The sequence below is a fragment of the Eleutherodactylus coqui genome, chromosome 1 (assembly GCF_035609145.1).
Source record: "Eleutherodactylus coqui strain aEleCoq1 chromosome 1, aEleCoq1.hap1, whole genome shotgun sequence".
In the NCBI taxonomy this organism is placed as follows: domain Eukaryota; kingdom Metazoa; phylum Chordata; class Amphibia; order Anura; family Eleutherodactylidae; genus Eleutherodactylus; species Eleutherodactylus coqui.
This window is the reverse complement of record NC_089837.1, coordinates 237,129,511-237,146,353: the sequence shown is the minus strand read 5'-3', so window position 1 is coordinate 237,146,353 and position 16,843 is coordinate 237,129,511. Positions and strand designations below refer to the sequence as shown.

The 16,843-nt window shown below is 46.6% G+C and overlaps 1 protein-coding gene across 2 annotated transcripts in view; it reads left to right on the top strand.

The window, feature by feature from the left end:
• Window positions 1-6,042: 6,042 nt before the first annotated feature.
• The window catches only part of WASF1 (WASP family member 1), a 102,108-nt gene continuing 91,307 nt past the window's right edge, over window positions 6,043-16,843 (top strand). For both annotated transcript variants that reach the window (XM_066606903.1, XM_066606894.1), the window contains exon 1: window positions 6,043-6,374. The gene's annotated coding sequence lies outside the window, so the exon portion shown is untranslated. The remainder of the gene's footprint in view (window positions 6,375-16,843) is intronic.

Genomic DNA, 16,843 nt, shown 5'->3' with positions numbered 1-16,843 from the left:
AAATTATCATGGCGTCATTAATAGGTTGCTGGTCTGCATGGTGAACTACATATATCAGAATGGTCTGGCACCTTGAATCCACTATGTATGGGAGTGTACGCCAAGCATCCACCCCCCTCATTATCAGGAGGCAGTGTGAGTGGGTGTTTTATCGGTGCCCTCACAGGTGTTATTGGCTCCTCCATTTGGTAGTCAGCTACCTGCATGGTGAGAGGAGGATGCATCTATATGCACTCCTCAGTCAGTAAGTAACGGCCATTTTTCTGTGATTGTTTTTAATTCTTGATTTCCCCTTCTGTGATGCATATATAAACATTTTAGCTTTAGTAGAACAAGCAGCTATCGGACAAGGCCAGAAAGCCTAAACAGGTATGATACTTAAACAAATCATGAGCAAAACTGGAACAGCGACGCATGGACCACCAACCAGAGAACATAGTCTGAATTCAGCCATAGGAGGCCAGAGTAGTGAGTAGATTGAGTCCAGGAAGAGATATAACATCTTAAATGATCATTCTCATGTCCTTCAAGGTAATCTGTCACATACTTTTAGCCCCATAAGCTAAGCATATGCTCTTAAAGTAGGTAAGCTGCTGAGTCCAGTAATGCAAGTGTTATACTTACCTTCCCTGACATTCCCCCAGTGTCAGCACTGAAAGCCGATGCTTAATACATTGAGTGGTGCGCAAAGTAGTCCATTCATTCTACTTTTATAATTGGCGAACTTCTTCACAGTGCCTCTCAATGCACTGCTGCAACAGCTTTCAGCACTCACACTGTGGAAGGGGGGTGGGGTGGGGAATGACTGGGGAGGTAAGTATACTTACATCCTTGGACTCAGGGGGTCGCTAACTTTCAGCCCTTAAGCTTGGCTTATAGGCCTAAGAGGAAGTGACAGGGTCTCCCAAGGCCATCAAAAGTCCGGTGAATGTGGCATTTCTTCTTGCAGGTTGTGTTGAGAAGGTGCCAGCACGTCAAGTTGGGCTCTGTCTGCAATTTCCAGAGTCCACAGACTGGCTGCTGATTTCTCCAATGGGGGACCGTGGAGAGGGAAAGCACAGTTGGAGATCTTGTTGTGCCTTACACAGTGTAGTGTAGGTGGAGAAGGTGCTGTTTGCATAGAAGACTTGTAAGGTCGTTGGGTAGAAAAGTGCAAATCAGGTTTGCTGTTTGCGGAATGCAGTGCAGATGGAAGCGAAGACTCTAAAATATCTGGAAACCTCTGTTGAGTAGTCACCATAAAGAACAATGTGTGCTCCTCGCAATTCTGTAGCATCTGTGCATCATCAAAAGGCTTGTAGAATTGCAGATTTATCTGTACTTTAGAATCAACTGGCGTGGGGCGCGCTGGATGTTGAGCATCTGCAGATGTGTTGCTTCAAACAGGTCCAACGCTGTGTCCCTGTTCCACTTTGCATGGCGTGACAAGACCTGGGAACTTGGGCAGTTCTGCTTCACATAGAGAGAGCAGATCTCCCTGGAGGACACTTTCAGGTATCCCCAATATCCTCAGATTGTTCCGTCAAGACATATTTTCAAGGTCCTCCATTGTATCCAGCAAGTCCTGGAGCTCTAGACCCTCTGTTTGTGATAACTCACAGAAAAAGGAGGCCAGATACATGATATGTACTACAGGAAATGCTCAATCGCCATTTGACCTGAAGGCATGCAGTAAAACAGATTGCTATATAGAGGAGCAAAAATGTTCAGGTGCATGCTGATTGTGCAGCCACTCAGCTCAACCCAGGGTGGGGGAGGGGTGACTGCCAACAGACCCAGCCTGCACCATATTAACTGATACCACACACACAGGGGGACAACCCGCACTGACAAAGCAGTGGATTGTCCTGCATTAAAAGTGTGCTACACAGGCATGTCAGCCTGGGCTCCTCCCGCATCTATAGCCAACCTCATGCATAAAAAACACACACTGATAAATGCGGGTGTTAGTTAGTATTTTAGGCCCAAAACACATAAGCTGGTGCACCACGGCAAGGCCACTGCGCGTACGCCAGAACCTATGCTATCTCACAATTAACTACATAAAATGACAGAGGTGAGAAAAAATGCTCAAAGACATAACTCACAGAAAAAGGAGGCCAGATACAAGATATGTACTACAGAAAATGCTCAGTCGCCATTTGGCCTGATATCATGCAGCAATCCAGATTGCTATATAGAGGAGCAAAAATGTTCAGGTGCACGCTGATTGCACAGCCACTCAACCCAGGGTGGGGGAGGGGTAATAATGTTACATGTGGGGAGGTAATAATAAGGATAGTAATGTGAGGATCGAATTAGAGGGGCGTTTAATCTCAATGTGTTGGCTGATCGGAGTGTGCGGGCTGGGTGGTGTACGGACAAAAGGGAAGCAATATACGTTGGCGCAGAGTCATGGAGAGCTTTGTGGGTGATGAGTTTGAATTGAGTTCTATAGTGTATGGGCAGCCAGTGTAGTGACTGGCATAGTGCAGAGGTGTCTGAGAAGCGAATGGATAGAAAGAGGAGTCTAGCTGCCGCAGTTAGTATGGATTGGAGAGGAGAGAGTTTGGTGGTGGTGGTGGTGGTGGTGGTGGGCGGAGGGGGGGGGGGGGTAGGCCGATGAGCAGTGAGTTACAGTAATTGAGTTGGGAATGGATAAGGGCAACAAGCAAGTGTCTTTAGTGTGTCCGTGGTAAGTAACGGCCAGATTTTAGCAATATTTCTGAGGTGCAGTTGGCATGTTCAGTCCAGAAATTGGGAGTGGGGTTGAAGGAGAGCTCGGAGTCCATTGTGACTCCAAGACAGCTGGTGTGGTGTTTGGGGGTTATGGTGGTGCCAGACACTAGAATGGAGATTTTGAGGGGAGGTCGGTTGGAAAGCAGAAGGACAGGAAGGTCAGTTTTAGAAAGGTTAAGTTTGAGAAAAAGGGAGGACATAGTATTAGAGACAGCGAATAGACAGTCAGTGATATTTTGGAGGAAAGGTTCAGAGATGTCGCGGGAAGAGGTGTATAGCTGTGTGTCATCAGCGTAGACGTGGTATTGGAAACCGAATTTGCGGATGGTTTGTCCGACTGGCGCTGTGTAGATGGAAAAGGAGGGGTCCGAGGACGGAGCCCTGGGGGACCCCAACAGCTATGGGGAGTGAGGAGAAGGTAGAGCCAGCGAAGGAGACGCTGAAAGAGCAGTCAGAAATAAGAGGAGAATCTCGACTTTGCTGTTACTTCAGAGATGTATGGAGGGGACATGTTGTGGATGGTCTTGTATGTTATTGATAGTGTGAGCTGGATTCTCCGGACCACTGATAGTCAGTGACGGGATGGGCAGAGGAAGAGGAGTAATGCAGGCAGAGTTGAAGAGGCACAACAGAGTTGAGGCTAATTAAAGAGGCACCAGAGTGTTGGATGGGAGATTACACAGTAAGATGTTGCAGTAATCTAGGTGGGAGATAATGAGGGTGTTGACTTAAAGGGGATTTCCAGGCAGTTTTGGCTGAGTGTCAGGATACACCAGGGTTGAAGCAGAAGCCACTGCCCTGATCCCTGTGTAGTAGCTGGCGCAGCTCTCATTGAAATCAACTATGATGATCAACTAGAGATTGAGGATAGGTCGTCAATAACACAAGTCCTGCCCAAGCCATTTAAGTCTGAAGCAGCCTGGTTTTCATGGGGTTAAGGGCAGGCTCACACGAGCGGCATTACATCACGATGTACGTGGGCATAATACGTGGTGGAGTTAATACAAGTACATTGATTTTCACTGACCCACTCACACTAGTGTTTTTTATTGCATAAAATAAGTGTGTAAAAAAAGAACGCAGCATGTTCTATTTTACTGCGCATTACGCAAGATAGAGCACTATTGTTCTCTATAGGCGTGTAATAAACGTTGTACATACGCAATTACAATGCATATGTGCAGTGTTAATAAGCAATTCGCTAATAAAACAAAAAACTATTCAGACTGCGCATGACTGTCCTGAGAAGTACAAAATTGCTGCCCTACACAGTGACCTGCCTGCTCTCTGCTGGCTTATACAGCGATAAAACGTTATGTTTTACGCATATGCTTGTATGAGCCCGGCCCTATGGGCTCATTCACATGACTAATTGTTTTTTTTGTAAATTATTTTTTTATTGAAACATAAATGTCAGATGCAATATAGCATTAATCGCAGAATACACTAATTTGTAAGAACATCTTGCACGTACATTACATTACAATTACATTTTTAAAAAAAGGTGGTGGTAAGAGGAGGAGGTGGGACAGAGCAGGTAGGGTGGAGGGGGAGGATAGGGTTTAGGATTAGGGTACAGAGGGGCAGGGAAGGGAAAGGACAGTTATGAAAATCTTGCTTAAGAGGAGTAAAGAGTATGGTATACCAGACAATTGATCCCATTGGATGCGATGTCCCCGGTGAGAGTGGGGCATTGAAAGACGAAAGCTTAACCTACATAAATGTCACTGTTAAGAGCTTCAACCTGTGTAACTGGATTGAGACCTGAGCTCCCGGGGCTTCCATAGGACTCTGAATTTGTCATGGGTCCTGCTCACCAACTCGTAAGCTCCTCAAACCTACAAATTTTGTCCACCCTGGGTTCACACGGGGAGGATTTGCCCCAAAAATTCTGTGCGGAATTTCGCCGTGGCAAATCCGCATGCGGCCGCTAATCCCGGGATTAGCCAGCCATGTGGACGAGATTTCTCAGAAATCTCGTCCACATGGGACGTCAAATCCGCTGCGGCTAAGCCGGCAGAAGCCACCGCTGCGGCGCGGATTTGCCGAGTGCAGCATGTCTATTTTTTTTCCCACTGAGGCCACGCTCTGCTCTATGGGAGCGCCGGCCGCAGCGGAAGAGCAAGCGGCCAGGCCGCTTCAAAGCCACCGCGGGTTTTGCAGCAGCAGTTCTCCCGGCGGAAATCTCGCGGTTTTTCGCTGCAGCAGATCAAAAAGCCGAAGCCGCGGGAGAGGTGAGCGCCGCACTGATCCTTGCAGTGGCGCGGGTCAGGTCCTTGCAGGGGCACGGGTCGGGTCCCGCTGCGAGAATTCTCGCAGCAGGATCCGACCTGGCCGTCTGCAGGCGGCCATCATTTAAAAGAGCTGTATGTAATATCGCATATTGTACTTGATTCTAGAATGCACCTAAACCGGACTTGACACTAAATATGAGACAAGGAGCCCACATGTTCATTACAACGCCAGCGTAAGTTAGAGTCAGTGAGTTTGTAAGCAAAGAGCCATTCTGGCATTTTGGGCCATCTTGTCAATAGTTCATAATGATTTTCCTGTAGCTTGACCATTCACATGACCGTAATTTTGGCACGTATTCCAGCCACATGGCACGCAGTGAATGGAGTCAATGAAAGTAAATGGTCTTCCATTGATCCATTCACATTAAGGCTGCTGTCCACGGCCATTCTCCGCTCGTGGACGGCAGGCTGCGCTTTCTAGAGTTAGCCTATGGAAAGCGTGTCATGCGAGGTCCGCAGGCGATTTATCGCCGCGGATCTTATAAGGACAACTCGCCCGTGGACAGCCAGCCTAACATGAAGAAACTGATGGCAGCATGCTGTATTTCACCGCGTACCACGGAGTGTGCTCTATACATTTGTATGGGTAGCGTATATACACAATATATTGCGTAATGGCGGCAATACATACGCATCACCACTATGAAACAGCGGGGAATTAAAAACAACAAAAAAAAGTCATACTGCGCATGTCTGTGAGATACGCTGCAGTACACGGGCTGCCATACGCGGCGGCACGACTCAGGGTCCCCCACACAGACCGGTTAAGCGCTGCGTGGCCAATGCAGCGTTTTATGCCAATGGTTGTGTGAATGAGCCCTAAATCTGAGCATACATTAGATGTCTCCACAGCCCTATCCATACCCAGCAGCACAGCCGTTGTCCCCCTGCTTGTGTCCCGCAGCCTGCCCGTTCACACTGCCCTCCTGTATACCGCCGGCGAGATCTGTGCATGCATGGGCTGCACCATGCTGTGCCAGGAGGGGGAGCCGGCTCAGCACATCCTCCGCCCCGCTCTGCCCCCGTCTCCAGCGATCCTGAGCCTCCGCCATCTCCGCAGCTCTGGGAGGAGAGCGGAGCTGCCATTCGCGCTCCCTCCTCCCGCGGCTGACCTATCCCCGCCCTCTGCCTCAGTCTGCTGGCCGTGCTGCGGGGCAGGCGGGCGCCTCTAGCTCTCGCCTTCCTTGTTTGTTGTCCTTGAGTCATCGTGGACAATCCGTGACAACGGGCAGAGATGGGGCGCAGCTGGTGAGCCGGGCCACGTGACCCCGAGCAGCAGAGCCCAGGAGCGGAGGAGGATGAGCAGCCAGCAGTGAGTGCAGCCGCAGACCCGCTCCCAGATCCCGCTGCCTCCGCCTGCAGGTATCACGTCCTCTCCTTACCACCCCGTGACCGGAGCCGTGTGTGTCCCGTGCTGTGTGCGCGATGAATGAGCAGGCCCTTCCAGATCATGGCTGGCACCTAATAAATGTCAGATGCTGTGCATGTATGTGTGATCAGGAGCCGGCACATTCCTGTGTCATCATCCATCATCTATCTATCATCTGCAGGGGAATAACGTATTCCTTGTAATGCCAGATATGGCAGCAGTATTCTGATGGAGCTATATATTTAGCTTATTATATAAGCTGTCATTTCCCTTCCTCTATTAATGTAGTGGGATCCCTGGATAAGAGGAAATGCCCATCAGATGCCCTATGTAATAAATATGTGTTTGTGTAATATATATAAATATATATATATATATATTTATTTATTTTTTTTGGTGATCTGACAGCAATGCATTTCGCTGAGGTGGTGTTGTGTGTTGATGGGGGTGGTGGGCACCTGCTTTGGGCACCTGTATTCTGTAGGTATTTGGCTCCTACGTGCTCTATGCATTTCTGTGTGTAGCTGACGTATACACGCCAGCACTGCTGTGTTTCATGAAGTGTTGGGTCTCACCACCGGGATCTCTATAGGCGTACAGTGTGATTCTAGCAAGCATTTCAGGTGTAGCTGGGGATCATATCCAGTGAGGATTATAGCTGGATGTGATTGGGCATTAATAATCAGAAATAAAACTGGATCTGCTAAAAAAAGCAATCTTGTTTCCAGTGTCGTCGCCATTATTATCACTGACCTGCTTCTGACAACTTACATTTGTAAGTGGCGAGTAGCATTGGATAGGATTGACAAGTGATGGGTTTCACCCCCTAATCAGTGAGTCTTCAGTTTGGTGTATATATAGAAGCCGTGTACATGTGTGCCAGGCAAGGTACATGCCCAGCTTATAAATATCGCTGTGTCATAGACTTGCACTGCTATCTGATTAAGGCAATAGGATCTGTTCTTGCTGCCCGCCCCCACCTGCCCATTCTTCCTGGAAGAGGAGGCATGGCTCCGCCGCTATCCTATCTCCCTGTGCATTGTTAGTGGAGTCCTCCGGCTTGTGCTGGAGATGCCCGTGACAAGATGGAAGAGTAGTCCAATACCTGCTCCCTGGGAACAGGCCTGCACATGAGCAGCCATGATCACTCTTGTAATAAGTGACGGCACAGGCCACACATCCTCTCCAACCTGTGAATTGTATCCTCTGGTTGGGTATAGGGATCGGGGTCAGCATGCATATGGAAATGATCCCTCCAAGAATTCCTTTGCATGACAATTGTGAAGTGCACTGAATGAATAATGAATGCTTATCTGTGGACTGCTGCATTCTATGGTTGCTACTATATGCCAACTGTCCGCCAAGCATGACTGACGCTGCCGGTCACTGCTTAGAGTGCAGATATTTAGGGAAATACATCTATTTATTGACTGGATTATAAACTATGATTACCACCCAGTTTGGGATGTCATTCAGTGCTTTTCCCTGCTAATTTGCTGGCGTTCATGAAGATGCTGCCTGCTCTGCAGCGGCCCCATGATATGTGAGCGCTCCGATGTAAAGACCTGACATGTATGAAATAATTGTAGGTTGCAGCTCTGGAGGCCGTTCCATTTTAGCTGCTGCTCTATAGTTGACTTGTTCGCCGCATGTTATTCTAGATTTTATATGATTTAATTTATAGTATATACAGTTTGAAACCATACGTGTGAGAATATACAGATTATCACAAACAGTATTCTAGCATTTGACTATTGCCAATACCATTGAGATCCTATTTACTGCTGTATGTACTAATCCTGCTTCAGTGATCTTTTACAGTACTGTGCAAAGGTTTTAGGCCAATGTGGCAAAGATGCTGTAAAGTATGTTTTTTGACAATTGACAAAAAGTAAATGAACCAAAGCGAAATATATAAATCAGTATTTGGTGTGACCACCCTTTTCCTTCAAAACAGCATAAGTTCCTCTAGGTATATTTGCACACAGTTTTTGAAGGTACTCAGCAGGGAGGTTGTTCCAAACATCTTGGAGAACTATCCACAGATCTTCTGTGGATGTCGGCTTGTTCAAATCCTTCTGTCTCTTCATGTAATCCCAGACAGACTGGATGATGTAGATCAAGGCTGTGTGGTGCCATATCATCACTTCCAGGACTCCTTGTTCTTTATGGCTTAAAAAGGATTTTATTCAGACTGCATTCTCTTAAAGCAGTGTGTATATATGGTCATGAGATCACATAAAATGATTCCACAAACTGTCCATTGTACTTTGACAACGCAGACGCTTAACTTTATCTCTAACAAATATCATAACAGTTACTCCTAAACAGGAGAAAATGAGAAAGAGCAGAGGAATACATATAAGGAAATATAAGAGAATGGGGGTGGGGGGAAGAGGGGGAGTAGGGTTATCAAGCGTGCACTGGGGTTCATTTAGGCAAGATAAGTCAAATCCAACTTGATGGGTAAATCACATGTTGGGGAGAAAATTGGTTAGGCACAGCCCCGTTAGCGAGCCACATATTTAAACTGGCCCAAGTTGCATGGTATTATTGTATCTTGACACCACCAGGAAGTCCTGGTGGAGCCAAGATTGAAGGTGGGGTGACTCCCCCTGTACCTGATTGGCTACACAGCAGGCTGGGCTGCAGGTTCTGGCAGCCCTCTAAGGAATCCTTTTTTGGAGCAGAGCTGCATACAGCGGTCTCCAGCTGCAGGCACACCGCCCCAGCTTTTCCCCGACAGAGTAAAACAAGTGTGAGCAGCCTCCCCCAGCTGTCATTTGCAAATTGCCGGCGCCAGCTGCAGACCCAAAGCGGCCCCCTCTCCACCCGATGTCATCTTCACCTTGCACAGGGAGACCGGAGCGTCGGTGGCAGTCACTGTGAAAGCTATCCTCCTGCACAGTGCAGCAGCACATCAGCAATCGCACTGCACAGCCGCGGGACAGTAGCAGCAGCGTCTACGGCAGCACATGGGCACTAAATGTCTTTTGGGCGACCGGCCATCACAAAGCTTTCAGGCGCCGGTTTGCAGGGAACAGGCAGCCGAAGGCCGCGACGCTACAGACAGCCGTCGGGAGTGACGGAGGCCTCATCCTCTGTCCTGCCAGTACGCATTGCAGGGAAGCAGCGGACAAGGAAGCGATGAGTGACAGCTGCTGCATCTCCATTGCTTTTTGCTGCCCGTATTGCCTTACGCTGTGGGTGAGTTTTCTTCTTAAGCTTAGATGATACACTATAAAGCTCATAATGTAAGCCTAAATGGAAAACGAACCCTCACCCTAAGCCAGCAGGCTCGGCTACAAGCAATGGAGACGCTGCTAGGACCTTGAAGTCTTGACCCAATCGGGAGCTAGGGGTGTGACAGGGGCTTTCCTCCTGTCAAACCCCTAGCTTCCGGTGGCGTCAAGATACAATAATCCTGCGTTACGTTTGGTATATCTTAGCTCGTCTTTAGCGCATATACTTTAAGTTGTCTAAGGACTCTGACCACATCAGTCTCAAATGGGCGACAGTGGACCTCCATTTCCTAGGAATAATTTGCCTCATGGCAAGTAAAAATAATCTCAATAGCGATCTCTTGATCGGGCCAGTGAGCCAGAAATCATTGACAACAGGGCGATCTCGGGGGTAATCTTGATTTGATTCTTACAAACCGCGGCATAGAGAGCGCCAACCTCCTGCCATAGTTACTGGATTAACAGGCATGACCTCCAGAAGTGGAAAAAGGTCCCCTTCTTCCGGAAACTCCTTGTTCCTTAGGGCTCTTTCACACTAGTGATAAAATCGCACATTTTTCTCGTGATGCGAAAGTGAGTGAAAACGTAGGAATATGAAACCAATGGTTTCATTCTCATTTGTGATGTTTTTACTCCTGTGATGCTGCGTGAAAAAAAATTGCAGCATTTCCTTTCTCTTTGCGATATCGCCCATTGCTGTCAATGGGGCCAGTGGCAGCAGCGCTGGCCACATTGAAAAAAATGGGAGAACATCGCGATCTGCTGCTGTAAAAGCCGCAGAAGGGATGAGGGGAACTCCCACAGGGATGCAAGGCTGTTTCCATGTGTAAATGTCTTGCATCCAGGGGTTTTTAGAAGGATTGCGTGGGAGATATCGACTCACCAGGGTGCAGGAGCCCTTATGGTGAAAATAATTCTTATTGACATTGGCTGTATGATTGAGGTTGTTCTCCTGCTGCAGAATAAATTTTGAGCCATTCCAATGCGTCCGTGATGATATTGCATGATTGATAAGTATCTGCCTGTATCTCCCTTCTGCCAGATATTTCCAGCTTTGACTCATCAGTCCAGAGCAGCTGCTGTTATTTTCCTGCACCCTAGTTCCTATGTTGTTGTGTATAGTTGAGTCGCTTGGCCTTGCTTACATGGCAAAACGTTTTTTCGGCTGTAATTCTTCCATGAAGACCACTTTTGGCCAGACTTCTGAACAGTAGATGGGTGAACCGTTACTGGTGCATCTTGTTTCCACCAGAAGTATGGGTGGAGACATGGGTTGGCCGGAATCAGTGGCAGGGAATTTCGTGCTCGCGCCCCCAGCTGTGGATTGGCTGCTGTTGGCTGGGATCCCAGAAGTTGATTTAACTGTACGAGGCCTGTTCTGCTTCCTCCTGGGCTCCAACTAGGGATTCTGTTTCTGTGGCCCATGGTGGTCTCCACTGTCCTGATCGGCGCGCGCCGCTCTGCTGACCGAAACAGCTGCTCCCTTCGCCGCTGTCATGCCTCCTTCTCCTCCACTGTCCCGATTAGCTGGTAGGGTTGGCGCCTTGTAGGGAAGGAGCTTGTCTGCCCCCATGAATGCTGCTCCTCCGTCCCATGCATTGGACGCTGGCCGAGGAGTAGAGTGACACCGCAGCCAGAAGCACAGTGGCGAGGGCGCTGTGGACACTGACCGCTTGGCCGTCGGCACAGACATCGCAGGGCAGTCGAAGAGGAGATCGGAGGGTGATGTAGACTGTGACTGGGGCAATCAGCGATATTAACATGCCGGGGGATAGCAGGAGGACAGTGACTGGCAAGCGTGGATGCTGGCGGCGGGGAAAGTCAGAGCGGGGCTCCGAACCACAGCCGCTGGTGGTACCTCACAGCCACAGATGGCTGCTCTAGAGGCCACACTGTCACAGCTGTGGGGTCGCCAGGGGAGCTAGCCACTCACAGCAGCCGGGTCTCAGGTAGTGGAGATGGGAGCGGTCAGGAGAGGGGATGGGAGGCCAGCGAGGAAAGTGACAGGCAGCATCAGCCAAGCACCACCTGTGTTCCACTGGTTTTTGCCAATCCAGTTTCGAAGGAAAATAAGCACAATGTGTGTTTCATCTGCTGAACTAAGTCTACTTGGCCAGTTACTGCTTCTATGGTCTTCAGTGTTACCCACCTTTCTGTGCTTCTTAAAAGGAGCTTAAACAGCACATCTTCAAACCCAAGTCTGCTTTCAAATTTTTGCTTGGGAAATACTTGCTAATGCAGTATACCTACCTTGTGTCTGGTTGCTGGGCTCAGTCTTGCCATGTTATATGATCTGTGACAGGAAACTGTCTTCCACAACCTCACCTTTTGTAGAAGAGTTTGGCTGTCCCTCACTCAGTTTTAAGTCTCCTACACATCTGCTTCTGTTTCAGTTAATAATTATGTTTTGACCTACATATAAAAATTATGAAACCTTCACATCTTTTGTATTTAGTTTTGTTCTAGCCTTGTGTAATTTAGAAAAAAAATTCAAAATTTTCTCATAATTCTGCACTCGGTACCCCATGATGACAAAATAAAAGCAAAATGTTAGATATCTTTGTAAAACTTTTAAAAACTAACACTTTACAGTGACATGAGCATTCAGACCCTTTGATTTGACATTTGAAATTTAGCTTTGGGGGCCTCCAATTTCTCTGGATCCAATAGAAATAGAACCACAGCATCAGAGGTAGGTAAAAACATACAAAACCTTTATTGTTCCATATCAAAATGTAGACCATCAACGTTTCAACCTAAATGATTTTTATCAAGCCTCATTTCTTTGGATCATCTTTGAGATGTTTCTACATCTTGATTTGAGTCCACCTGTAGTAAATCCAGTTGATTGAATGTAATTTTAAAAGAAATATATAAGGTCTCAAAGTTCACAATGCATATCGCAGCCACAGCCAAGCCACGAGGAGCAAACGACTGCCTATGAAGCCCAGAATCAGGATTGTGTAGTGGTATAGATCTGGAGAAGGCTGCAAAAAAACTTCTCCTGCCCTAAAAAGTTCCCAAGAGCACAGTGGCTTCAATATTTTTTAAATAGGAGTTTGAAATGACCAGGACTTTTCCTGGAGCTGGCCAACCTACCAAAAGAAGTACAAGAGCCTTAGTAAGATAGGTGACCAATAACCCATTGGTTTCTCTGGTGGAACTCCAAAAATCCTCTGGGCAGATGGAAGAAACTTTCAGAAGGGCAACCATCACTGCAGCACTCCATATGTGCTTTGTGACAGAGCTGTTAGAAAGAAGCCTATCCTCAGAAAAAAAATACATGAAATGCCACATGGAGTTTGCCAAACTGCACCTAAAGGACTTGCAGATTGTGAGAAACAAGATTCTCTGGTCTGATAAAACCAAAATTTAACATTTTGTCCTAAATTCCAAGTGTTATAGCTAAAGGAGACCAGGCACTGCTTATCACCTGCCCAATACCATCCCTACAGTGAAGCACGGTGGTGGCAGCATCATGCTGTGGAGGTGATTTTTAGTGGCTGGGACATGGAGACTGGTCAGGGTTGATGGAAAGTTGAATGGGGGAAAGATATTCTTAATGAAAACCTGATCCAAAGCGCAAGGCACCTCAGACTGGGCAGAAGGTTCACCTTCCAACAAGACTGTGACCCTAAGAACACGGCCAAGACAACATAGTTGTGGCCTAGGGACAACTTTGGAAATGTCAGAGTGGCCCAACCAAGGCCCTAACCATAACCCAATTAAACATCTCTAGAGAGACCTGAAAATGGCATCCACTGATAACCCCCATCCACTCTGACAGAGATTGAGAGGATCTGCAGAGAGGACTAGGCAGAAGGTTCACCTTCCAACAAGACTATGACCCTAAGAACATGGCCAAGACAACATAGGAGTGGCCTAAGGACAACTCTGGGAATGTCCTTGATTGGCCAAGCCAAGGCCTTGACTTAAACCGAATTGAACATCTCGAGAAAACCCCTAAGAATGGCATTCACAAATGGCCCCCATCTAACCTAAGAGAACTTGAGAGGAACTGAAGAAAATGGCAGAAAATCCCCAAATCCAAGTGCAAACCTTGTGGCATTTTGCTGAAGAAGACTAGAGGCTGTAATTGCTTGCAAAGGGTTATGGTGGGCGCTTATATTTAGGTTGTGGGTTTAATTGTGATTTGTTTTCTTTCTTAGTTTTGGACGCCAGTGCCCTTGTGCACACTTTGAAATAGTGAGTAGTGAAGGTCCTGAAAAAAAAGGCAGAGTCAGATATTGTGCTTAACTTGTAAACACGATGATGTTATTCAATAAAGCTGGGAGATGAGGTAATTTTCTTAAACGCGTATAGTGAATAATAAATTATATACAATTCGCAACATTAGAGCTACTTGTGTCTAACACATTCATATCCTGGGAGTTTATTTTGCATTTCTTTTCTCCATACCTCTTCATATTTACATCTCTTTATTTCTTTATCTCCTTCTCTTCATATTTACATCTTTTATTTTTCCTCTACTCGCTGTGAAAGTTGACTCTCCTTCTATTACTCACTGTTTCTCTGATTTTTCTCTTGTTTCTCCCTGTTTCTCTCTTCATTTTCTTGTTTCTCTCCTTCTCTTACTCCTGCTTGTTCTGCGCTCTCCATCACTTCTTTCTCACTGGCCTCTCTCCTCTCCGTTGTCCACTTCACTCTAGCACTTCTTCTCTCTTATCGGGCTCATTTATCTTATCTCGCTAATCTTATCTCCTCTGTCACCTGACCAGTCTGTCTGCAGCCAATCACAACCTATTTGGTTGCTAGGCTACCTGCATCATCTGAGTCTCTGGGCATTTTTTCTATCTTGTGCAGCTAGATAAAAACGACTAACTGGTTGCTAGGTTACCTGCATCCATTGTATAAACTGACTCAGATTAACCACTAGGGCTGGCTATTATGTTACCGGTCCCCATAACTGAACAGCGCTATGTAGTGTCTTTTTCCAGGCCACTACAGGGTGCTTCAATTAAGTACAGGGTGTGAATACTTATGTCGGTGCAAATGTTAATTTTTCATTTTATTTCTAATTTTACAAAGATTTCTAACAATTTGTTTTTACTTTGTCATTATGTGGTATTGACTACACGAATTAGGAGAGCTTTAAACTAGAACAAGATGTGAAGGGTAGTGAAAGTCCATCTAATTAATACATTTGAGAACCACTCTATTAGAAATAGAAAGTAAGAACACAGACAAAAAATAGAGAAGGAAAGTAGAGGAGCAAGAGACACCGATCACAAACTAAAATGATTTTACCGAAATGCACAGAGCATGGGAAACAAGCAAGGAGAAATATGATGTCATAGGTATCACGGAAACTTGGTGGAATGATGCACATGATTGGAATACAAGGCTTGAAGGATACAACTTATTTATAAGAAATGGACCTAAAAAAAAGGGAGGAGGTAATTGCGTTGTTAGGCCGCCTGCAGATGGCCGGGTCGGATCACGCAGCAGTTTCCGCAAGCAGAGGAAAATCGCAGCATGCTCCATTTTTATGTGGATTGCGCTCTGACGGCTTCCATAGAATAAATGGAAGCCTTCCGATCTCGGGGCCTTACGTAATCGCATTGCGAAAAGGTTACAAATTCCTAGCGATGACGTGGGAAAAGGAGTTTAGGAAAAAAATCTGTACTGTGCGTGTCCGGCGGCTAATGAAAGTAACAGGCAGACGCCGCTGTACCCAGGCCTGGATTCCGCTGTGGGATTCCGCATGCGGAATCCGGCCCTGCCGTGTGCAGGCGGCCCTATGATGGGACCCTAACTTTTTGTAACAACATACATGGTTTGATGTCCGCTCATAGACATCTCAACAACCAGTTTGAAAGCTGTTTCGCCTCACAACGGCAATGTGCTTTATTCTGTTTCAGTCGGTTGTGAGTCTTACAAAGCAGTCCTATGAAATCCTGCAGCATATGCCTCACTCAATGAAATACTCTGACCATGACAGGCCGCATCCACACTGGCGACAGCGATATCGCTGCTACAAAATAACTGAGATATCGCTGCTATGTTCACACGATTTTATAGTGTCAGTTATGCTTTTTTCTTGTTAAAAATGTAGTATTGTGTCACTGCTACAAGCGATTTTTCTCGCAAGAAAGTTAATAGAACTTTCTAACGTTAAAATCGCATCGCATGAGATGAAAAATCACAAGTTCGTGCTATGCAATGCGATAAACAAGGAGGCTCCATAGGGAAACATGGCCTATAAAACAGCCTCGTTCACACAGCGACCAAGTCGTGCGATTTTGTCATGTTGCGACAATGCCACAAATAGCATGTATGTAAAGCCCATGCTCTCCTATGGGTTAATTCATACATGCAATTTTTTGTAGCATGCGACATCCCGACACAAAAACCTTGCGGGTCCTGCGATATGCATACAACTCGTGAGGTTTGTAGTCCATGTTTCCCTATAGAGTCTTCCTGTCTGTTGCATTGCACGAAAACGCGATTTTCGTGCGGTGCGATACAACTTTGATACATCACCTTAGAAGCGCTGTCATCTCCGGCCTGTCTTTGACCTGACACTATTCTCCTTCATCTCTTCTGGCTGGGGATTGAAATATCCCCGCCTCCTGGAAGCACTGCCTCTGATTGGCTGACGCTTAGCCAATCACAGCCAGTGCTCGATGAATCAGTCAAAGCCATTCATCAAGCGTCAGCCAATCACAACCAGCGCTTCCAGTAGTCTGGGATTTTTCAATCCCCGGCCAGAAAAGATGAAAAACAGTGCTGATGAGCGGGGAGAAGATGCTGCAGAGCCCCAGGCAGCGTTTCTAGGGTGATGTATACTTTTTTTTCTGCATCTAGGGCTTATTTTTGGGGTAAGGCTTATATTTCAGAATTTGGAGAGTTGGGGACAAAAATATTCAGTGGGAAAGTCTTGCGTCCTCTGAAGACATGCTGTTTCCTCCGTTGCATATTAAATTATGCCTTATGAAACAGTTTACTCATCTTTCAGAAGCAAATGTAAAAGATATTGGGTACATGGGTACACAGATCACAGAGCTAAAATAGTCGCATAAATTAGGCTGAAGAAAAACATCTAGTTGAGCCTATTACCCCACCACCGAATGTTGATCCAGAGGAAGGCATAAAATCCCAGTGAGGTAGAAGCCAATTTTCTTAATTTAAGGGAAAAGAAATTGCTTCCCAACTCCAAGTCTGGCAATCAAAATAATCCAACGATCAACAACCTTTCT